The following is a 25,561-nucleotide window of genomic DNA, read 5'->3' as shown; positions in this document are numbered from 1 at the left end:
ACCACCAAATCCCTTTCAGACTATCTGCAGACTACTGTGTAGACGTTAATTTATGTCCAGCAGATAATTTTTGTATATTAGAGGAATTAGAAAGTCAGCAAGCCCCATTGTTGGTTTATCCATTATTTATTGAGAAGGAAATGAGGAGGGAGAATGGACACAAATTAGACTTGCCTAACTGTTCTGAGAGTAATCTAAAGGCTTGTGAATTTATATGGCCTGAAATGCCAATGAAGGCTGGGAAAAGCCTTTCTGTCCTTCCACCTCTAGAATTAAAATAATTGCCTAAGAATTTCTTTACATTAAATCCATTTCCAGGGAGTGAGGCAAACTTTTATTTTTCCTTGGCTTCTGAAGTTTGATACATAGAAATATAGAAGCCAATGCAAACAGATATAAATGTGGTTATGCCTCATTACCTGAAATAGATTTATGACAAAATGTGACCTTAAAAGGGAGTTACTTTTCAAAAACCTTTTTGATAACGGGTGCTTTTGGAAGACTTAGTACATTCGTGCATCTTTGTAATCCCAATTGCCCCTTAAACTCTATATTGGTGTCATTTTTCTGTGATCAATTTAATAGGCAAAGGATAATTAATTTTATGAGAGTCAATATAAGTTCTTACATCAAGCTAACTCTTAGCCTCCTCTATGATTTTGCCTTAAATAACACTTAAGTAGAAGGAGGGCCTACCTGTTGGCCATCATCAGTACTCTTCCCAGATAAGCCACTGCACTCTCAGTCACTGCACTTCTTCTCCGGTCCCCAGCTTCAGACCAGTCTAGATCACAGCGTGGTAAAGGGAGAACACTGCAGATGTGGGATCAAGTGGAGCACACCTTTAATCCCAGCATTTGGGAGGCAGAGACAGGAGGATACCTGTGAGTTTGAGGCGAGTCTGGTCTACAAAGCAAGTCAAGGACAGCCAAGGCAATACAGTCTCGAAAAACAAACAAAGAAATAAACAAAAAAACAGATGAACAGATGTGGGATCCATGAAATTAGAATTTAATAGCTTAGGCACTTGTACTTTCTGTAGTAAAGAGTGATGGTGTTGTTGAGAACTTGCGTCTTATTCCCTGCTTCTCAGATTATACTTGAATAATTACCCAAAGCTTCTTACCAAGGAATTCTGACATTATGCATTTAAAAATCAAAATGCAAAATCAATTAAATACTAATATGCTGTGACTCAAATCTTTGAAAGAAAATGTCCTTTGTTTGTGGTGTGAAACCTGCCATTCTGTTTCATTACTGTAGAAGTTCCCAGCAGGCATGTTCACCCAGATTTAATTATTAAGCCATAAATGTATCTTTGAAATTTTCTCTTTAAACTGAATGCCTAGGAGTAATTTAGAATTGCTTTTTCACTCATCTTATGTGGCAAATCTGACTTCAATTAAAAAAAATATATTGTAATGTTTTAGAAAAGTGAACATCCCTGAACAGATAATAGTACCCGAATGCTATTAAAATGTGTAACTATGGAAACAGACTAGGTCAAAATGTATTGAAATCTTGATAAGAATCCCCCATATCTATCTGATAAAATGAAGGCTTAATGAGGACAGGCTGTCCATCTAGTTTGCTTATTTCCTCATACTCTCTGATTACAACATGGTGTTTGCTACTTGTGAAAGGGGCCAACAAATGTTCACTGAAGAAACAGAAGTGTCAATCTGTTAGGTCTCTCAAATGCTTACTTCCTTTCATGACCACGTCTAAGTCTCCTTAAGATTAACAGTGGAAAACACTCAAGATTTTCTTGTCTAGCATTACATTACATTACTTAATGAGAAGGGATGTATTTTGCCTGATAGAGCTAAGATACAGTACACCCATCATGTTAGCAGGAGCTTGAGGAAGTTGGTCACATTGTGTCCAGAGTCAGATAGTAGAAAGATGACTGGCTCTGCTTCCTAACATTCATACACACACACACACACACACACACACACACACACACACACATACACACACACACATACACACACACATACACATACATACATACATACATACATACATACATACATACATACATACATACCCATGAATCTCAGCTCTAGGAATATGAATCTTAGCCCTTGGAATGGTCCTATGGTCCTACTGGGTCATTTCCAGTTGGGTCATCCTGCCTCCATTAAACTAATCAACGTAATCCCCCAAACGCATGCTCATAGGCCAATCTCTTTGGTGATTCTAGAGCTCATCAAATTGACAGTTGAGAGTACTGAACATACATATGAACATCTATGGATACAAATAATCAAAGGTTTTTATTCACCTGATATTGATCGCAAAATACCTTATCAAAGACAGTCATATTTTACACTGAAATAGAACTGGTTTTAAAAAGTACTAAGCTAATAAGATTTTTCAGAGTAATGAAAAATATTTCCTTATATATTTTCTTTTCTTTGTAATTAATAGAAATAAAAGTGGAAGATCTGTGTCCTGTTACTGTTGGGGAGAGTGTTGAAACACATCAGAGAATAACTAAAGATATGTATTTAAAGTCTATGAGGAGTTTCTATAAGAACTTCAAAGAAATAGCCCCATAAAAGCAAATCTTTTCAAATGTCATGACATTTACAAGATTATTTGGAAATATTGAATATTTGTTAAATATTAAAAAGTTTCTCCCTTGTCCTTTGAAGGAAGTAATTTACATTAATAGAGATGCAATTATCATACATAGAAAACATATTGTTAATATGCACATATGGAATTACAGGGACATGTAAAGTGCTCCTTACATAAAACAATTATATTTTCTTAAATACATAGGGGTTTTCCTACTGTTCTGTCACCACAGTTGCTTCACTGTTGAAGTGTACAGATAGTTTGGTAGTCACACTCCTGACAACTGCAAATATAAAGAGTTGGTATTTTAATTTGATATTTACAGAAGAACATGTCCTAAAGAGTGCTCCTGACCCACGTGCTCTCCTCGTTATTATTAAAAGATAAAATAATCACAGGAAGCCAATGTGGCACTTGCACAACAGTACAAGTATTACTCCACCACACTCACACTACCCAGTGTCTGTAAAACTTAAGAGCTGTTCCTTCTAATAATTTAAATGTCATAAAAGTCACTAGAAACCAATCACTTTTCCTCTGTCAGAATTGGGAAAAGGTTTACAAAATATGAAACTCACTTCAGTCCTGACATTAACACCATGCTAAATCATCATTTATTTATTATTCTGTCTTATAAACACATGAGAGCAGAAAACCTCCGGGCTCATGTACAATAAAATATCCCAGCATAAAAACTAAATAATAAAATGTCAAAGATAAAAGACTGATAACTCACCCAGACATCTTTCCTATATGGCCTATGGAAAAAACTCTGTCTACACAAGAAGACTACAAACCATTAATACAGCACAGTTCTTCAACCTACACATTCTAGAACAGTGGTTCTCAACCTGTGGGCCACAACCCCTTTGAAGGCTCAACTGACTTTTTTTACAGGAATTGCCTGAGATCACACTAGATATCACATATTTACATTGTTATTCATAGCAGTTGCAAAATCACAGTTAAGAAGTAGTGGGCCCAGGGGTTCTGCTTGATCTATGGCACCAGCCAAGGACAATACATGCAGTCATCATCAAACCCTTTCCCAGATCTAGCCGAGGGACAGAATATTCTCCACAGCTAAGTGGAGACTGGGGACTGACTTTCACAGGAACTCTGGTGCCCCATATTTGGCCATGTCCCCTTGATGGGGAGGCCCGATGGCACTCGGAGGAAGGATAGCAGACTACCAAGAAGAGACTTGATACCCCAGCATCATATTCAAGGGGAGGAGGTCCCCATCAGTCACAGTCATAGGGAAGGGGAATGGGGTGAAAGCAGGAGGGAGGGAGGAATGGGAGGATGCACGGGATGGGATAGCAACTGAGATGTAATATGAATGATTTTATTTTTCAATTAAAAAAAAAAGAAGTAGTGAATAAATAATTTTATGATTTGGGGTTCATCAGGAAGGTTGAGACCCACTGTCCAAGGAGGTGATGGACTAAGGCTTCCTCTGCCTGTATTGGCTTGAGTTCCTGCTTCTAAGTCTGTTGCATAGGATTATATCAACAAAAATAACATCTCTGACAACAAATTTCACAATCACCAACCTGACACATAAAAGAAATCCATATTTGGTGTTTTTATTGTTTAAAAGCTCTTACAACTCCACCGTTTGTGGTACTTAGACTGCATGAGTTTTTAAGGCCAAGGTTCTGATTTAATGCCTGGTTTGTTTTTCCTTTCCTTTTTTTTTTTTTTTTTTTTTTTTTTCCCCTCACAAGACAGTCTAACATGAAATGTTTCTTCCTTCCAGTGTAATTTCTCAGGAAAAGGAAAGGAGGTCAGACGACAGACGAGCCTGTTCTTTCCCACTTAGTCACCAGTGATAAGGCAGCATAGAACTGGGTCATTTTCCCTGCAGCTTCATTATAGCTTGCCTTTGAATATGAATCTCATGAGCATAGAACACATGGTAAATTAATAAACACTAGCCTGGCTAATCCCGGTGAATGAAACAGCCAAGTGTTCAAAACATGCACTTGTCTAACTGATGAAAACTATGTTTTCACTTTCCAGAGTCACACAACCGGGTGTGACTGTATACACCCAGAAACCATTAAAACAATACCAAGCCAACTGTGCTTTATTTAAGATAGTGAGCAAAACCTAGCAGTCTTTAGGAAATGGTTTAAATTTCCTATAGTATATATTGTGTGGGTCGATGTTGACCTCTGACTTTCCACTGGTTGCCCATCCCCAAACAGACCAAGGTGTCTTCCTTATTATGTTATCCCACTATGGTAGTCAATTTCAGAGCCGTCCACACAACTTCAAATACTTCCATTGTCCTACCTGCAATTCAACCTGCATCTCTATTCTAGTAGAAAATCCCAAAGGTTCTGATAAGACCATTTTCAAGGTGGGCATGCTGACTAACACCTGTGATCCCAGTACTTAGGTGTCTGAGGCCAAATGATGGAGGCCAGTCTGCTTACATGAGATCCTTACTCAATGCCCCTCCCTCCCCCCCCAAAAAAAAGAAGAAGAAGAAGAAGAAGAAGAAGAAGAAGAAGAAGAAGAAGAAGAAGAAGAAGAAGAAGAAGAAAACTCAGAAAAAGCCAGATTTGTATAGTTATACAAGACATTTTCATTCAGAAAAAGGTTTCTTTTAACTCTAAACCATAAAGTTGGGTTCAATTCCTATATTTGACTAAAATCATAAAAAATAAAATAAAATAAAATGTGCTTCCTGCTCTGACACATACTCTTTCTGCTGAGATCCTACACCAGAAATGTGGGACACGTGACCTGATGAGGGGGTACACAGGAGTGGCCGTGGCCAGCGTCACTCAGAAAAAGCCATCAGGCCACAAGGCTAAGTTTAAATGTTTTGTGGCAAGAGAGAAGTAGCTATCATATTTCTTTTAAAAATAATCAAAGTAAATTAAACAAGCTGTCCAAGAAAATACCACACATATTTATTAATATTAAAATATGGAAGTCCTTAAACACAATATGTCCAAGAGATTGTTTGACTTTTGTAGTTTTCTTTGGTTTACATGGAAATGAAAGCATGCATCAGAGGACACAACCGTGGCCTTCCAATGCAGGATGCCATATTATGTAAGTTAATCATGCACACAAGATTGGTATAACCCACACAATTGCCAACTTGTGTCTAGGGAGTGCTACTGTATGCATTGTGTAATAAACATTATATGCACAATAAATGAGGCAAAATAGCTGGAAAAATGTGTGGGGAGGAAAGAGCTGAGAAAGGATTGTAAAACATCTTTATGAACATTAACATAAACGAGGAGATAGAGTTTTCCAGCTTTATTCTTTTGACAAACTGTCTTTCTAGTGAGGCTACCATTATATCCTCTCATTTAAACACGAACTGCACAAGCCATATACCTGTAAAATCTATAGTTTCTTTTGTCAGGTTTGCTGCTGTTGTTCAGTGCGTGTCAGGTGTGCTAGTTAGGTGGTAAATTTATAGTGTATACAGTAATAGGCCTTCCTAAACACCTCCCCTCAAAAAAAAAAAAAAGATGAAATATGCAGGCAGCAATAGACACCAGAGACTCTCTGGTCTTTTGAGCCAGAAAACAGTCCTTTCTTTGGTTTCTGTAGCATTGCTCTATTGCACCAGTTGTGTTTGCTAGAACGCCTCCATAAGATTGCATCACTTATTTTGAGCTCAGTGTGATCATGTGTACCTTTCCCCCACGGTCTATAACCTTCTTCAAAGCAGGAATCTTATATTTCTGCCTTTTCTGGTGCTTATCTTTTGGAATGTTTAAGTTCCAGAACTTATATATTATTACTTATGGCGTATTGCTGTTTTTCTACTCTGTTTCCTTTGCTTTCGGCAATTTGCATTTTCTTGGAAATCGGCAAACACTTTTGTTTTTGTTTTTCGTGGAATAAATTCTGTCCTCTCCCCTAGTGATGGAGGGAGAAGGGTTAATGGCTATTAGTAGGTAGCTTTCCCTTCTAGAATCCAATCTGGCTTTTAAAATTTGTCCTCCCTCCCTGAATTTATAAATATTTTAATCAATAATGTATCTATTATTTCCCAAGTGAGCCCTAAGGAGTATGTTTGATGGCCTCACACAAGCCATTCCAGGAGAACAGACTCTCTCAAGCAGCTGACAACAGTGAGCCTAGCCCTGTTTTCCCTCTCCGGAGTCCCTGTAATTTTAGGTTAGCCAGCAAAGGCACACTCACTCCATCACCGGACCAATGAAATTGATGCATTGTGCAAGTTCCCTCACTGCCTTCTGCTGAACTTGCATTGTATTGTCCATTGCCTATTCCATACAAAGCAAGCCTGGAACAAAAGGCAGTCATCAGAGGAAAACGCAGTCTACCCTCCACATCATAATTGCACTTGATCAGCATCAGCTCTGCATCAATAATTAGACAGGGGTCCAATAATTATGTTGGCAGTGAAACAACAGAGTCAAAACTTGCACGATTCCCATGAAGTGACTGTCCAGGCTAGAAACCAATGCTTCGGGTGGGCTCTCCCCTTCTCATAATGTCACAGGTGATTGAGAACTGGTGCCCTTTGTATTGTTCAGAAGGTTCCCTTCCAGTTGTGGCCTCTCATGCCAACTAAAGAACCATACTTGCTTTCATATATGACATACTTGCTTTTAAAAATCTAATTAAAACTTTCCTTTTGGTCCTTAGGTAGAAAGATGGCTCTGCTGAGATGGGCTCTTAATTAATGCACTGAGAGCCTGTGAGTCCCACCTCTCAACAGGAATGATTGACGTCCAAGGATACATAAATTACACTAATTGAGCTCTGCCTCTATATAGGCTTTCCACAGCCAACTCATCCGAGAAGCGAGGTGAGTAGACCAGCATTAAAAGTTACTTGATATGTTATATGGCTTCCCAGAGGGTGGAGAAGGACTTTCCAAGCCATTGCACATTTACCAACACAGAAGGCGGCTCTTTTCCTCGGGGCTAAGTTGTAGGTTTTGTGTTGTGTATGTGTGTGTGTGTGTGTTTTTAATTACAAAAAATTAACATTTTAACGTAACCATTTGAGTTGGAATAATCATGCTCTCCTTACACGTTTCATGCAGCAAATCTTGCAAGCCAATTACAGAATGTAAAAAAAAAAAAAAAAAAAAGATCACTTGGCATCATTTGTTGATATTAAATTGCGTTGCGTAGCAACCAGTGCATATGCTATGAAGAGATTGTTTGAAATCAAATCTAATCTTAGTCCTAGAGTTTAGTTTTCAGAAATTTACCTAGTTGTAAATACAGCCAATCCCCAGCTTTAGTCACAGATGATACTAAAATGTTTCTTTTCTGTTTTATTTCATCCTGAAAAAAAGGATAGATATACTAAGGCTCCTACTTGGCTGAAATCTAATAAATCATTTGGCATAATCTAATAGGTTAATAATCTAATGCAAAGTTCACAGATTAGTCCTGTTTTTTAGGTGAGTACGAAGCTATGTTGGACTATAAAACATTAAATTATTTCTTTAAATCATATTACTAATATATATATATATATATATTATTAAAAAATATAAATAGGATTTGAGCCTTGCTACATAAAAAATCTAAACTGGGTAATTACTAATCACAAAATTCTATTTTTAAATGAATATCAGTGTAAAAAACAGCAAAAACTATGACAGACATTAGAGGCACTGCCTTAAGTTTAGAAATATCAAATGAATCGCTAAATCTAAACACTCAAGAATTAGCACTAAACAAAAATATATGGAGAAAAGCATAGAAGGAAATAGAAGAGACTCATGAAATATTCAGGGAACTGATGTGAACTAGGAACAAGAACAGGAAGAATCGTTCAAGGACACAAGCATTAGAAGAATATGCATCTTCTCTCTCTCTCTCTCTCTCTCTCTCTCTCTCTCTCTCTCTCTCTCTCTCTCTCTCTCTGCCCCACAGCACTCTGCTGGACCTAGACTTTCCAGAAAAACCTGGAGCTCCACCTAAAACAACACCTTAACATGGCCACTTCTTTATTAACAATCCTAGTTACCTGTGGGAAAATTTAGAAGTAGATTAAAAACTGAGAAATATCAAAAAAAATACTAATTTAATCTTGTAAAAAACATCATTAACTACCTTTACCATCAGTGGCTGAACTAACACGGTGGCTATTTTATGAGTTAGTGGCTAATGCTATCTAGATATAATACACCAAAGCAGACGAGGGTTACAGGATATAACATTGCTGTTCAAAAAATGATCTCAGTTTAATTGAGCAAGAAACCTATGTCTCCACAGGCTGTTGTTTACTTTCCTCTTCTGCAATTGCATGTTCATAACATCCCTTCATCCCACATTAAATTCTAAGCAAGATGTGACGCCTGAAGTGGGTCTCTATGAAATTATTCATCTAATGACTCAACTCCCTCAAGAACTTGTGAGTTCAGTAATTATGAAAAGGTGCTATCACAGAGCATGCCACTAGCCTCATATTCATAGAAATATTTATTAGTAGAAAGAGTAGCCATGTGTTCCTAACATTGGCAGATAATTCTATTGGAATTCAATTATTTTTAGTTTAGCTAGCAGAAAACTTAAGGTACTTTTATAATACTACAGTGATGACACTCTTAGATAAAAGTATGTAAAATATACTCCAAGAGTATTAGCTTTTTCTTCTCTTCCTCTGTGCTGGGTAATTATGCTGCTGAGTCTGACAGAAAGCTATAAGTCATTACCAAATGAAGCAGTCAGCACTAAGATGAGCAAGGGCCACCTTGCCTCGAATGGAACCATTAACATAATAGCCTATCACTCAAGCTAATAAAAATCAGCTCTTAAACTCTTTTGTTTTAGGACATGGGCCACCACATCCAGGTTTCCAGTGGCTTCATTACATCCTAGTCAAACAGTGAACACATGGAGAGCTGCAATAAGCTCCTACACACACACACACACACACACACACACACACACACACACACACACACACAAAACAATGCAACCTCAGTAGACTCGTCTCTCATATTCCAAACAGAACACTTACCCTGTGCTTGGGACTCTGGTCATTTGTTAGGCATCCCTACAGCTCCATTAGAGTTCAAACTATCCTTCGGATGCTCAGCTGCCCATCTGAGTAGCTTGTTAATATTCTACTACTGTTTGATCTCTGCGTTAATTACTTGATGGTGATTTTTTTTAATTGTGTGGACTTCTTGTTAAATATTTGTTAGCGTATTTTAAGAGTAGGAGGAAGGATGGAGGGAGTAGGATGTGACAGGAAGACCTACAGAGTAAACTAACCTGGGCCCCTGGGGCCTCACAGAGACTGAACCACCAACCAAAGAACATGTGTGGTCTGAACCTAGACCCCATACACATATGGAGCAGATGTGCAATTTGGCCAATTTGTGGGTGCCTTAACAATGGGAGTAGAGGCTGTCTCTGACTCTGTTACTTCCATTGGATCTCTTTCTCCTAGCTGGGCTGCCTTGTCTGGCTTCAGTGGGAGAGGATGCTCTTAGTCCTGCTGTGACTTGAGATGCCAGGGTGGATGGTAGCCATGGGGCGGGGGGGGGGGGGCTCCCTTTCTCCCTTAGAGGGAGAAGAGGAGGAGGGAAATAGAGGGAAAGGGGGTGATTGTGAAACTGGGAGAAGGGAGAGAGAGAGCTGTCATCAGGCTGTAGAGTGATTAAATAAATTAATTAATATAGAAAAAACCCATCACAGATACCCACAATAATTTCTTTTATCCAACACAGATACCATTTATAATTTTTTTAATTTCAATAAAAATTTATATCCCCTTAAATATCTGTATGTCACACATACCTTTGCTAACAAATATTCATTAAACTAGGTTGTAAAATAAAACGACTTTCTAGGTCTTGTGGGGTTAACTTTCTTGTGGGAACAGAACAAAACACAGTAAATTAATGGGGTGTGTGTGCATATATGTGCATGTGTGTGCATATATGTGCATGTGTGTGCATATGTGTGTGTGTGCGCGCGTGTTCATATCTAGATGGGAAATGGTGATATGTACAACTGAAAAACTGAAACAGAAAGAGATTACAGGTACTTTTGTAAATAAAATAAGTTCTGGTTAAGAAAGTGATGTTTGAGGAAAGATTTGAATGAGGTTGAGGAAGGAACCCGGAAGCAAGCAATCTCTGGAAGAGTTCTATTGCTAGAAGGAAAAAAAAAACAAACAAAAAAAAAAAAACAGCACATGCTAATCTCTTTAGCATGGGCAGGAAAATGAGTGAAAACAGTGATATTACCACACACAACTACCATAGTTTCTCGCCTATAGAGAAGAGATGTTTATAAATGAAATTTTGAGATATGAATGATAGGAAGATTAGAAGGTAGATATTAGCTGATACAAATTTTAAATTAATTTTGCTGACATACACAGATTTTTTCCACTGTGACTTCTCCATGCATATATGCTGTGATGTCTGTTCTTAGTATCCATGCACTGTCCTGTATTCTTCCCTTTACTCTCTTGCTGGTTCCCTTCCTTTTCTCAAAAGATGTTCCTGGAAAATTGAGGCTATAATAAAGAAGAAGAAAAGCAGAAAAGATTGATTGTCAGGTGATTATCTTAATAATCCAGATACTAATTCATAGCACCTGAGACTAAGATGGTTGAGAAAGAAATGATAATATATTTTATAATTTTACATAAAAGTGTACATAACAAAGACTATTACAAACATGGTGTCATAAACCATTTTCATCTATTAAGCATCCAATTAAAAACTTAAAGCAAATGATGTAATGTGTATCTCCATAGTCATGACTAGACTGACATTGAGCTTTGACTTTCTCTCAACAAGTTTCCTCTACAATCAAGGTATTTTGGTTCCTATACCATCATGCTCTGCTTTGTTATATAATGAAATTAGAAATTCCTTGTTGATGTCCTCGCCTTGTCTCTCTTCCTCAAGGATTTTTCTAGTCTTCTTTGAAAATGTGTTAAGATGGAAAGTTTAGTATCATATTAAGTATATATATTTTAAAATGTGTGTATGGGGTGTGTATGTGTGTGAGTGCACATGCATGTGTCTGCATATATAGATGTCCCTTCAGCATAGTGGCTGCAAGAATGTGCTGCCATGCCCAGTTTTTACATCAATGCTGAGGACCCTAAACGCATGCTTGCCAACACTTTAGCTACTGCTCCGTCTTCCCTGAGCCCCTCAAGGTTTTTAAACTTGAATTAAATTATTATTATTAAATGTAAAGATGAATTTAAGTGAGTTCAGTATGTTTCAACTGCATCGTATACTAAAGTGAATACAAATAGAATGTCATTTCTCAGAGTAAGATCATTTTCTATCATGAGAAGGTTCTGGGTTCAAATCCCTGCCACTGCATAAAATTAAAAAAAAAAAAAAACCAAAAACAGCAAAAAAAATGGGAATTTTTTTTTTATCATGGATGTATCCTTTTCTTTGTTTTTATTTATTTGCACATGTGTGTTTACCTGTATGCCGTGTGAAGTATGCCCATGGAGGCGAGAAGAGAGTGTCAATCCTGTGGGGCTAAAGCTAAACTAAGCTGTGTAGGGACAACCTAATGTGGGTGCTGAGAGCCCATCTCTGGTTCTGTGCAGAAGAATCAAGCGCCCTTCAGTCCCGAGCCATCTCTCCAGCCCCTCATTTACTTATTGTTTTACTTTTTTTTTTTCTTTTTGAGATCCTCGGTAGACTTTTCAGGAATTCATATGTGTGACCTGCACATTTACTTATTTACACTCATTTTACAAACACATACACGTACACATTTTTCTTATTGTTATTTTGGTTGATAATAAAAAGAAAATAAACTCTCAATTTGCCAGCACATCTTATTTGCTTTGAGACGTGGGGCTACTATTTTTATTTTATTTTATTTTTTTTTTTTTTGTCTAAATTACAAATTCCTAACACGTATTTCCTCACCGGTCTTGCTAGTGGCAGTTTGTACAGTAGCCAGAAGGTAACTAAGGAAACAGATTTTTCATGTTTTCAGAGGTAGATGTACCTGAGATGGAACATCCTGTGTACATGAAAAGAGAAGGCTGTAAAAATAAAATATGTTAGGTTGGATAATCATCTATAATGTTAACAGTCCAATTGCTTGTCATGAGGAGGAAGGTTGTGCTTTAATTAAGCAATAAGGCATGACAGGGTGTAAATTATGGAGCAATAATTCTTGTCTACTATATTGTTAGACAAGAGGCCGAGAGCCAGATGTCATTGGCTATATCATGATAAAATTATTGTGCCACAATTTAAATCTGGAGTATTGCAAAAAAATTCTAAAATATTCTTCAGATAATTTGGCTAAATTGAAAGTATCTATTAAGCATATTTCTTAAACTCTAAATTAGAGGGTGCCTACTAAAGGTATATAAGATCCTGGATATTATCATTTGCCTGTGTGGGAAAACAGAGAAAGAATATATATATAATATTATATCTATCTGCATGAATGTATTTATGTATATACATTACACTTATGTTAAAATTGATTATTCAGTTTCTAGAGAAAAGGAACATTGACATCAGATCAGAAGGTGATTGTTAATAGCTTAAGAAAGTTAAAATGAATCCCCTTAACCTGTTTTGCTTCATGAACAGGACTAACGAACAAATAAATCTAGCATAAATCTTGATGGAAAAAAATCCGCATCCCTAAGAACACTTGACAAAGGGCGAGGCTGTTGTACAGAACTGTGGGTCCTTCTGGAATCCATGCGATTTGTTAAATCTTACGCTTTCCCCTGCTGCATACCATTTTGAAGGTCTCCTTTTGTAAAGACATTAAAACAGATCTCTTATCACAGGGAAACACATTGTTTGAAATAGCACCCTTTTTAAAAAGAGAAAACTCATTTCTGCCCACTCAAAAGAAAAGTGTTTGAGGGCAAGTCTGTGACTTTAATAAAAATAAAAAAGGTCTCTCCTTGCTTTTCATCTGCAGAGCATGGTGGCAAGCAGTGTTTCAAAAGAGGGTTTCTTTTTTAAGTCATTATATTTCTGTGCTTTTATTACCAATATTGTATACATTTAGTATGGTGGATGTATTAACAAGTTCAGCTTCTTTTGTGGCTGTTGCAAGTTGAACATCACATTACAACTATAAAATTTTAAGACTGTCTCTTTTGAGTTGACATACTTAATCATCAAATTTGACCCATTCTTTGTAACTGTAATAAGCAGAGGTTGCTTAATATACAGATCAAATAACTACAGACCAGGTAGTTTTAAAAGGCTGTAGAAATGCCCCCATTCCCCCAATACGCCTCTTAATCTACCCAGGATCATTATTTTATTCCTCTAGATTAATATTTGTGTCTTCAATTATCTCTTTTTCTAAATATATTTTATTAATTTATTCATATTACATTTCAATTGTTATCCCATCCCTTGTATCCTCCCATTCCTCCCTCCCTCCCATTTTCCCCTTACTCTCCTCCCCTATGTCTGTGACTGAGTGCGACTTCCTCCCCCTGTATATGCTCATAGGGTATCAAGTCTCTTCTTGGTAGCCTGCTATCCTTCCTCTGAGTGCCACCAGGCCTCCCCATCCAGTAGACGTGGTCAAATATGGGGCACCAGAGTTCATGTTATCTCTTATATAAATAGAATCCCTCCCACATTGAAAAAATGAAACCCAATTAGCAGACATAGTTGCCCCAATGCTGGTTGTCCACCTTTGGCCATTCTGAGAGCTTCTACTCCATGCTGTGGCAAGGCACATTCCCTGGGCTCCACAGCCAGCTGCACATCCTCACAAGTGCGGTAACAGAATGGAAGCCCTTCAGTACTGCGCAGCAGCGGTGGCTTCATCATTTCCTGCACCAACTGTCATCTCTGCAGAAAAGATCATGTGATCACAGATCAAAGCTGTGAGCAGGCCCCTCCTTCACCAGGGATTCATTCTATTCCAGGCATATCTTGTATGTGTGCTGGGGAGTTGAGTACCTTGGTCACGATCTCTAGGTGGTAAGGAAAGGAAAGTCTGACCTGTAAGATAGGGACACAGAAAAGAAGGCAAGACAGCCAGTGTCCAAATTCAGCCGCAAATCTCTGAGCCTACTGCCTTCTGGGAGGTGAGAATACATGTCATTGTCATCGGTCATCTTGACTCTTACCTATTCTTTCCTAATGTCACTTATTGCTTAGTATATCAATATTTGTCAAATCTGCTATTTTGAAATGCCTCAGCTGAACGTCAGCCTGGACTCCACTCCTAATTTCTTAGTATATCAATTTTTGTCAAATCTGCTATTTTGAAATGCCTCAGCTGAACGTCAGCCTGGACTCCACTCCTAATTTCTTTCCTATATGCCCGGTTGTTGTGGTACTGTCTCTGGCTGACCCTCATCTAGGATTCTCTGCACCAGAGCGCTGTATCGGAAAGGACACCAGCTGTAATTTCTCACAAGGACGTTCATAATAGAAGTTCTTGAAATCCCTTGTTGCTACACTCGGATTTAAAGTGGAATGCGGGTGTCAATCGAGAACAAAATAGAGGAGGTGGCATGTATTGTCACACATAACAGAGCTGTCATTTTATACCATAGGCTGCAGAGTTGGCTCCGCAGCTAAAGAGCACTTGCTGCTCCTCCAGAGGCCTAGGCTCAGAGTCCAGTAACCACCAGACATAGTACAGCCACTTGCAACTCCCATTCCGGGTGACCCAACACCAGCTTCTGGCCTCATTAGGCAATGCCTCGCACATGTGAACATACACAAATGCAGGCAAATGGACAAACACATAAAGTAAAAATAAATAAGCCTTTAATTATTTTTTATAAAAAATAATCATAATGACAAAGCCCTACCTTTATTTTCAAAACCATTGCTTCAGAGAGAGCACGGAACAAGAGAAACATCATGAAAAAGCCAATTCACTAGAAATCTCTACCTTGGTTTCTGAAATATAAAATCAAATTGTTTTTAATGTGGCATATGATGTGACCAAGGTGGGGAGAGGAAGAAAGAGCCATGAGGAAAAAAATCAATTAAAAGTAGCTCAGGGGCAATGGAACAAGTGTCAAGACACCGTGCATCTCCTGGGGACAGTTCAGCCCTTGTCCGGCAGCCACTCCCACTGCAGTGGGATGGCGTTCCTAGTGAAAACCTATGGGGAAAGTTTTAATTGCAGCTCAGCTACACAATACATATTGGCCTAGTGCATAGTATACTATTTAATGAAACAAGAAAATAATATTCAAGTTTTGAAGTACGGGGTGGGGTGGGGCAGCAGGTACAAAAGCCGAAAGGAGCTAAAATCCACGTGTACAAATTATCATCGAGACACCTGAAGGTAATCAGATCCACGCACCTGGTACTCGGAGAACTCTAGGTCAGGTGTTCTTCATGCAGAAAGACTTTTAAAGTGAGGAGGTTGGTTGGGGTCCCATATAATCAGCTACTCTCAAAGCATAAAAGAGAAAAACGTCTCCCACACTGGGGTGAGGGCTGCTCAACCTACACCTCGGCACCCCTGTCTATTGGATTCCCCTCTCCCCATTCTCCATAATTCAAAACAAGCAGGCAGCAGGCTGTGCAGATGGAGACGTACCAGCCAGGGTCCGCGTGGAGCATTATAGATCTGGCTAGCTGTCTAGTTAACAGTCAGCTATTTTGGGATAATACCCACAGTTGTGTTGCAAAACTGAAAGGGGGAGAAAAATAGCATGCATTCATCATGAGTTCAGCATATAAAAACATTTGTACAGGTGGGCATAGGACTTGCGCTGTTACGAAGACTGCTGATGCCTCCAATGGACTTCCATTGCGATCCACTGCAGCGTGGAAAATGCATTGGAAGAATACCACGTTGGTAACAGGTCGCACCATTTCAGTTCCCCAAAGAAATGCCGTAGGCACTGGTTATTGCTTGTGGGTATCTTGTTTGTTTTCCTGCTTTGAACAAGCAGATGGCAGGGTGGCTTAGAGACTTCCCTGCTTGTCATACCAACACAGGACACTAGGTACAAAAGGAGGTTCTGAGTGACTGTGAGTGCATCAAAATGCTGGCCTGGGATTTCTCAGCCAGCAGGCAACACTGGAGATTGATCTCTAGCTAATAGGAGTTGGATGTTCATTTAGGTAGTAAAACAATATGAGGAATCAACTGCATACATTTGAAAAGTATGCTTCTTGGGGAAAAAAACCTTACCTTCATTAATTTACTTATTTTATGGTACTGGAGATTTAAACTATGACCTCACATATGATAAGCAAGTGGCCCACACTGAGCTATATATCCATTTGTCTTTATTTTACTTTTTATTTTGACATTAAGTCTCACTAAAATGTCCAAATCAGCCTTGAACTCACTTTGCAGAGCAGGAAAGCCTTAAACTGGTGATACATTTTCCAGCCTTGGCATCTTAAGTACTTAGGATCACAGGAGACTAAGCACAACGTAGAAATCCTGTTTACAATAATTATGGTTATATTGCTGGTAGATATTTAAACTGTTAAACTATTGTTTAGGGTCTAAATCAGCTTACTGATCACAATGATTCAATCAAATAAAAAAAGCAGCCATCATACTGGTGTTTGTAACAAAAACAGAGGTGAAATTATCCGTAATAGTTTTACCAACAAAAAGAAATAATAATGAATAAGGTATATCACAGTTAATAAGGCTTTCTACTTGCTGGCTCTGTGTTCTAGGTCCTAGATAAAAATAAGATAATCAACATATTTATAATAGAGTGGGAACAAGTGTAAAGTATAACACACACACACACACACACACACACACACACACACACACACACACACATACACACACGGAGAGAGAATGATTTCGATGTTCCAAAAGAGAAAATAGTAGGTTTGAAGATGAAGACGTTTCCTGAATAAGAAACATGGTGGAATGTGTCTTCCAAAAATAGATGACATTTCAAAAGACAAAGGAAGGGCATTTCAATAGGAAGGACATTAACATAGAAATGGTGATAGGGATGTTATCTCATTTAAATAAATATGATTATTAATCCAGTGCGGATGGCCCCTAGTCGTCGTGACTGCAAGGTGAGTGGACCTCAGTAGGACTATATTGTTGAGGATTGTGATGCCAAGTTCACATGGCCACGCCCACAACTCTCACTGAAGACTTGGACATTGTAAATTGTCTCTAACTGTCCAAGAGCAATCTACGCATGACATTTCTATTCCATGTTTCATAACTACCTTTGACTAATATAATCTGCAACCTGAGACGAGTGTACTAGTGCCACTGTGTGGGTCCAGGGTCCCCTCTTCTCACCGGTCCCTACCTTTGCATGCTTTGCTTGTTTTTTGAAAATCAGCTCTCAAGTGCAAAGCTGTCTGCTGCCTCTGCCTGCCGATGAACTCTTCCTAGCTTCTCTTAAGATCCTAGGCTTAGGCCAACTCCAGTTGCTTGGGAAGTTCTATAGCTAAAGGGACCATAAATTAGTAGCTATGTCCACATATACAATACACAAGGTTGTGTGTACTGCCTTATATTCTAAGAATAATTAAAGGGTGAAGAAAATGTTTCCTATCATGTACCTTAAAATTCCAAGTTTACAAGTTGTTAAGTCCATTGTGAATTCTGTGAACTTTCCAAGGTGTTAGGAAGATTTTCTTCTCTTACAGCCTTTCTTGTTTTGTTTTGTTTTGTTTTGTTTTCTGGGAAGTTGAAGCAACTGTTCAGAAATCGATTCATTACATTAAATGATAATGTGCCTCCTTTGGCCTAAAACAATTTTGAACTCTAACATGAATTCCAGGAGATACCACATGTCCTTGGCTTTAGCACAGAGAGCTCTGTGCTTTATCCTCAGCCATGTTTTGCTCCCACCTTCCCAGTGCCTGATGTACTGAAATGAGGACAGAAAAATTACCACCAAAAAACAACAGCACAATCATAGCTTGGCGGATCTTCCTGGGCTCAATACTAGCACTGTTTACCACACTTCCTGTGTGTCTGTCCTGGTCTTGGGGAATATCACCGCTGGTTGCTGCTCTTTTTTTTTTTATTAATTTATTCATATTACATCTCAATGGTTATCCCTGCCCATTCCTCCCTCCATCCCATTTTCCCCTTACTCCCCTCCCCTATGACTGTGACTGAGTGGGACTTCCTCCCCCTGTATATGCTCATAGGGTATCAAGTCTCTTCTTGGTAGCCTGCTATCCTTCCTCTGAGTGCCACCAGGTCTCCCCCTCCAGGGGACATGGTCAAATATGAGGCACCAGAATACGTGTGAAAGTCAGTCCCCACTCTCCACTCAAGTGTGGAAAATGTCCTGTCCATTGGCTAGATCTGGGTAGGGGTTTGAAGTTTATGGCCTGTATTGCTGCTCTTATTTTTAAAAATAAAACAAAATCCAATTACATGATCTCTGGTGCCCTAAAACCTCATCGCATGGAAACTAAATCTCTTTCTTGAAGATTTGGGATGACATTAAAAAAACAAACCTCTCAATATCTTCAGAGAGCACCTCTATGCCCGGGGAGTTGGCCACATATCAGGCAAGTGGACGAGACAAGGCGCGCAGGTAAACGGACAGAGAGCTCTCAGACATTGGGTGATTGGAGAAAGCAGCTACAGGCATCACCTCCTCCATGTTTTTCATGATCAAGAAGTAGCTAGTTCTTTTGCACGGCTCCTGTGAAACAAAGGAAATGCCACCTCCCTCCCTACTGTCAAAGTGGTACGGATACGAAGAAAGGCCACTGCAGCTTAGAGAGGAAAGGAAAGCTGCGCCGTCCTGACCCCATCCACGCCAGATGGATTTCAATAATCTATCATTTAATAAATAGATGAATCTGTCTTCTGAATTTTTTTTTACCTCTCCTCAAAACAGCCGAGCTTATCACGGCGCTTTTTAGAAAACGGAAGAAGCAGAGCTTATGAAGCAGGTATTGTTGGCAGCGTGAAATTGTACCCTGCGTGCTTCAAGGTGGCCCGTGAAGGCAACAGGAGTAATGGGAACGGTTAAACCCTGTCGGACGGGGTTGAGGTTTTAGAGCCTTTCTGCCTGGTGACAGGCTGTGACAGTCAAGCAGCACTGAAGCAGAACAAACTCCGGTGGTGGCAGTTTGCTGCGAGCAGTGCAACTGTCAAAACTGCTGCACAAAAGCCAGTGTTAGGAACAGCAACCAGCAAACTCTACTGACGGCTAAAACGTGTTTACAGGAAAACCTGAAGTGCTCTCCCTTCTGTGATCAGGCGCGGGGCGGCCTAGGCCTTCCCAAACCCTGTATCCTGTCAGTGTTGCGCAACACAGCAAAGCACACATGCTTGAACACCGAGAGATTGTTAACACTCTCCTGTGGTGCACGTGTAATTTACTCTGTTTTGTGTTTAGAACAATCATGCGCAAACCACAAAAAGAAATGTTGGCCTCGTGTGAAATCCAATTCCAATTATGTGGCTTGTAAGAATAGGTTACAGCACGGATGAAAACCTGCCATCACGGGATAGGGTGAAATACTTCACACCCAGGACTCAAACAGTGAACTTAGCATTGTCACCAGTTTCCTGAAGAGCTGAAAAAAAATTACTTTGCACCCATGTGGCTTCACACATTTTTATTAGAAGCCACAATAGACACTTTTCACCAGCAGTAAATGAGAAGTCTCTCCACACCGTAATAACACAGGGAGAGTGTCTCGGGCTCTGTCATCCTGTGGGAATTCTGCCATGGAGCTTCTGTGGGCAACAAGCTGGAGGAGCGTGCCTACGGTGTTGCAGAAAACAGTGCACTGAATTTGAACATAGTGTCATGTTTTCCATGTTTGAGGGAGTCCAGGAGAGAGGGTGGGATTCAAGTCTGCATTCTCTGGGGGTACAAGGTGCTATAGCTTTCCTGAGGTCACAGTATACAGGTGTGATATACACCAGAAGATTCCTCTCAGATCCTAAAACCAATTTTGCTCTCTAAGAAAGCTAATCTAAAAGACCCCATACATGCATAACTGTGAGCTTCAACAAGCTGAGGACCTTAGCACAACATCGTTTCCAGTCTTCAAAAACGTTCCCACTTATATCCAGTTAGTAAAAACAATGGCTATCAGTTCATACACTACTTCTTACATGAAAAATAAGCCAGATATAGTTGCAGAAGCCCAAATAATTCACATGCCCCATGATTTAGAAGTTTCATCTTCTTTACCTGCAGCTGAAGAGGCAAATAAAATCATTCAACGTTCACTGCTAGGGTAAAGAACATATTTTTAAAAGGGGTAGTAAATTAGCTTGTGCTAGAAGCATCTATTTTCTGGCCTGCATCACTGCCAACTCCTTCTGTTTACTTTGATCAATGATTTGCAAGCTACTATTATTATTTATGTGTTCTACAATTACAGCCAGTGACACCTCCCCTTCTCCAGCCCTAAGCCACAAATGTGAAGGGAATAAATGCTGTTTATTATAACAGCCTGCCTTTTGTCTATGGAACAGTGACAAACTACACCCTTGATGGCTCGCTACCAGTTTTTACGACTGCTCCCCCCAGCCCCCCTCCCCGCCCCCGACCCCAGCTGACACACTCACTTCTCAAATGTTCTCGGGAATACGACAATAGATGGAATTGAATAAAAATGCTTAGTGAGAGTCTGTTGCTTTCATTTGCCTCCCAGTGAGCGCCTTCAAGGACCAGTATTGGATGAGGGATGGGTGGCCCACCAGTAGGTGGCTGTTTTAAAGTTTCTGTGCAACTTTGAAGTAGAAATAAACAAGGCTATTTTTTTTTGCCTTTTTTTTTCTTATTAAAACAAAAACTTTAGCCACGTAGGTGTTAACATTTTTAATGTATATGATTTGAAAATTGCACAGTCTCCAGTAATAAGGAGAGGCAGTGCATATGAAAGTCATTTGTTGGGAAATATTTTTGTTCCCTGGTCCAAAGACATAAAGCAGCACAGAAGCTGAATGTGGGAAAGATGTAAGTTTGCGAGTTTTCCCGACCAGCCTGCGCTGACGCACGCTCTAATCTGGGCGAGGGAGATGTGTATACTGGCTCGCTGCACCTTATGGAACAGAATAGATTACTAAGTACAAGAGTCATTACGGTTTTTATGGACTCAACTTTGAACTAAGAGCAGGTTGTTAAATATTTCACTACCTTCTTTTTGTGCAGTCGGAAGGGCAGAGAGGTCCTGGTGGCAGAAAAGCTATGACTTAAGTCTGGCTCTACAAAGAGGGTGGTTTTCAGTGAAATGATGTTCTCTTTTCTTTTCTTTCTTTCTTTCTCTTTTTATATCCTCCTCTGGAATTTCTCTCTCATAGAAGTTTTTTTTTTTTTTTTCCAAACTGGCTGCTTATTATCTCCAACTTTCCATTTTAGGAAACACATTTAAAAAATCAATACCAACTCTCTGTGTTGTTTAACAAATCTTTTCTAACTTCCAAAAAAAATTATTTAAATGATTTATCTTCCTTGTCTGACAGAAATTCTTATACTTGAAACTTCAAAATACAGTTTGACATTTAAAGTACAGTGGGAGTGGAGGTGGACTACAAAGGACGGAAAGAACTGAAACAGGTTGGGGAACCCATTTATAATAAGAATTTAAAATGAAAAATTAGGTAATGTATAATATTAAATATTCTATTCAGTGTAGGAATTGTATCAAACCAAGCAAGCCCCAATAATGTAAAAGAATTTTAGGGATTGGGATGCAAAGACTTCCAAACTGAGGAAGAAGATGATATCCAGTTGCCTAAGAAGACTACATTTAATATGTTGAAAATATTAAGGTAAACCAGAAATGGCTGGTAAAGGTAAAAGCAAAAGGCAATTGTAGTGTGTTATCAATAGCATCTAAAGTAGGAATTATCTCCTTTCATACAAAACAAAAATATCATTTAGAAACGGAAAACTTCTGTTGACAGAGATGAATAATTAGGAGGCTTTTGCACTAAATAACAAACTTGTGGACTGTTATAATTTAAAAATGCACAGAAATGCAATTGGATAAAGCCAACTGATGCGGGGGGGGATGAGGACTATGAAACTCTAAGCTACAGGAAATGAGTAAAGGGGCTGAGAGATGACTCAGGGGTAGAAGAGCACTTGATGCTCTTGCAAAGGGCCCACATTCGACGCGCAGCACCCCACGGAGGCTCACAATCATCAATGACCCACTAGGTCGAGGGAATCTGATGCCCTTTTCTGATCTCCTTGGGTATCAAACATGCACATGTGAACAAATATATATGCAAGCAAAGCAATCATACACATAAAACAGATACATTTTTTTTTAAAAAAAGAAAACGAATAAAGCATGTATCTGAACAATACAATCAATAGACTTGTGTGTGTGTGTGTGTGGTTGTATGTGTGGGTGGCTGTATGTATGTGTTGGTTGGGAAAGATTGTATATGGAGACATTGTTAGATCTTTAATAAATGCGTGGTTTTTACTGTGTTGGTACCCTTTGAGAACGTGACTTGATGAGATACCCCTCTAACTCATAAGGAAATGCAAGCTTGGGTGGCTAGGTGATGGGTTAGGATTCCTTCACTAGGATGGTATAAGCTAGACTAGCTCTGAGGCTGATGGTCTCAAAAACATCTGAGCTCCACTGGCCAGTAGAAAACTATTCTAAGGAAAAAAAAAAATAGAGCTATTCATGATTTTGACAAAACAATTTTGAACAAGTTCTGGAGCATAGTGATTTGTGAACTACGGTCTCTGTGCATAATTAAGTAAAACCAAATGGCAAGAAAAATAACCTCACCACCTCAAGGGGAAAAAAAAAAAAACTAAGAAGAAGCTTGAATCTATAGATATAAAAACCCATTGTAATTAATTGCTGGGTCAAAAGAGGAGGATCCACAAATTAAGACCACATATAATTTAGCAGTTAACTCTGCCATGATTATTTTTTCCTAATACATGGAGCTTTTGAGACACTCTTCTATTGTTTTTAAATAGCTAATAAAATTTCTAAATATTCTCCCTAATTCCCTTTATTTTATTAAAATCTAGTCACTTAGGTACATCTATGTTGAGTGTAATAGACCACAATTGGATAATTCCACACTCTTAACACAGAATCAATTTCATACCTTTGTAAGTATGTATTACTTGTACCTTAATTTCTCCTAAGTTGGATCCATTATGATTATGGTGGTTAAATGCATGACCTAAAAACTGCCATCGGTCTCCTAGACAAGTCACATTATGGATTGTGATGTGCATGCTAGGGTTTCCTGCCTGCCCTTCCCCTTTGAGAAGCAAGTGGGTGAGAGGTCTCTCTTCTGGTGGTTTGCTGCCTCCCTAGGTTTTAACCAGTGTGGATTCCTACACGTCTTTTTCCTACCATGTATGTATATAAAGGGACCTAAACCTATCTATTATCTATCTTGCCCACACATATACACTGAAAATATTTTTGGCTAGACTGCTTTGTAAGTTATCATTCACAGTTAATTTAGTTGTTCACACTTTAATCAAATTACTTTGAACATCACTAAATTATCATTTGTTTAGATGAGACAATAGCTCATTGTTTTATTGATCTCCTTGTTTTTGTTATCAACTATACTAAACTGGAAAAAAAAAACGCATCATCATTAAAGCCATAGGATTTATTATCATTGTCATGGATATTGATGGGAAACATAAAAAATATGTGTTCATACAGGGGAGACGAAGCATCTCTCACAACTGCCAAATAAAGTAAATAGCAATGTTGAGTAGTGACATTTAGGAGTGAAATCCAACAAACAAATGAACCGCAGTGGAAAGATTAGTTTCGTCACTTCCTGTCTATACACAAAATAAGCACAAGTCCCTTGTGGGCCACAGTTTGCTATTAAATAAGGTGGGGAAATAACTTGTGTTTTCTGACCCATATCATCAATAATAGATGTACTAGAAAAATGGTCATTTGGAAGCCTGATTTTAGAAGAAAGCTTATTCTTCTTCCGGCAACCACGTTGTACAAAAATGTATTCATATGAACATGTATACATAGTTCTAAGGCTGCATCTAATATGAATGCATATTGTAATCATTGAATCTTATGCCTCATGGTTGCATTTGAGAACATCTACATAGAATTTAGTAAATGTTTTCTGCTACTTGCTGCTTCCTGTCAAGAATCCCTAAGCACTGGATCTATATACCCTGTGTATCCAGGTTTTAAGGGAGATTAGAGAGTATCTATTTTAAAACGTCTAGCACATTCCCTGGCACACAAGACTTTAAAGTTAGAGCATGTGTCTAACTGTCCAACATATATGTAACATTTGTGAAAAAAATCATCCGCCATCTTAAATACTAATTCAACAACATGATTCTCCAGCTTAATCCTTGCAGCAGATGGGAATAAATATAGAGATCCACAGAGAGACATTATGCAGAAAGCAAAAGACTTGAGATGCTCAGCCCTAAATAGGATGCCTCCACCAAATCCCTCCACTCAGGGATCAGGGATCCACCAGGAAAAGGAGGTAGAAAGAATGTAAGAGCCAGCAGGGACTAAGGACACCAAGAGAACAAGCTCTAAGTCAATATGATCAAAGCATTTATAACCTCAAAGAGACTGAGGCAGCATGCACAAGACCCCACATGGGTCTGTACCAGGTCTTTCTCATATATTGTAGCTTCCAGTTAAAGTCTTAATAGGATTCCTGTGTGTGTGTGTGTGTGTGTGTGGTGCTTGTGTGTGTGTGTGTGTGTGTGTGTGTGTGCATGGTTCTCTGTTTCTTGTGCGTTCTCTTGAGCTCTTTTCTTCTGTTTGTTTTGTCCAGTTTCAACGCATTAGATTTTGTTTTGCCTCATCATATTTTTATTATTATCCATTAGAGGCCAGCTTGTTCTCTACTGAGAGGCAGGAAGGGAGGGGAGGTAGGGAAGAACCGGGAGGTTTAGAAAGAGGGGAAAACATAATCCAGGTACATTAGAAAAAAAAATATTTTCAGTATGAAGGATAAAAATGATTCTTCAGAATAGCATCTTTTCTTTCCATTGTGGAGTCTCAGTTCCATTGTGTCGCAGAATACAAGCTTCAGACGGTGATGGATTCCCA

The 25,561-nt window shown here is 38.9% G+C and overlaps 1 long non-coding RNA gene across 1 annotated transcript in view; it reads left to right on the top strand.

Annotated features, from left to right (window-relative positions):
• LOC127210087 (uncharacterized) overlaps positions 1-25,561 on the top strand; it is a 345,427-nt gene that overhangs the window by 204,206 nt on the left and 115,660 nt on the right. Inside the window, exon 2 of the long non-coding RNA XR_007833261.1 lies at positions 7,240-7,402. This is a non-coding gene — a long non-coding RNA (uncharacterized LOC127210087). The remainder of the gene's footprint in view (positions 1-7,239; positions 7,403-25,561) is intronic.

This window comes from Acomys russatus, chromosome 27, assembly GCF_903995435.1.
Source record: "Acomys russatus chromosome 27, mAcoRus1.1, whole genome shotgun sequence".
In the NCBI taxonomy this organism is placed as follows: Eukaryota; Metazoa; Chordata; class Mammalia; order Rodentia; family Muridae; genus Acomys; species Acomys russatus.
The sequence above is the reverse complement of the archived record's forward strand: the minus strand, read 5'-3'. Positions and strand labels throughout refer to the sequence as shown.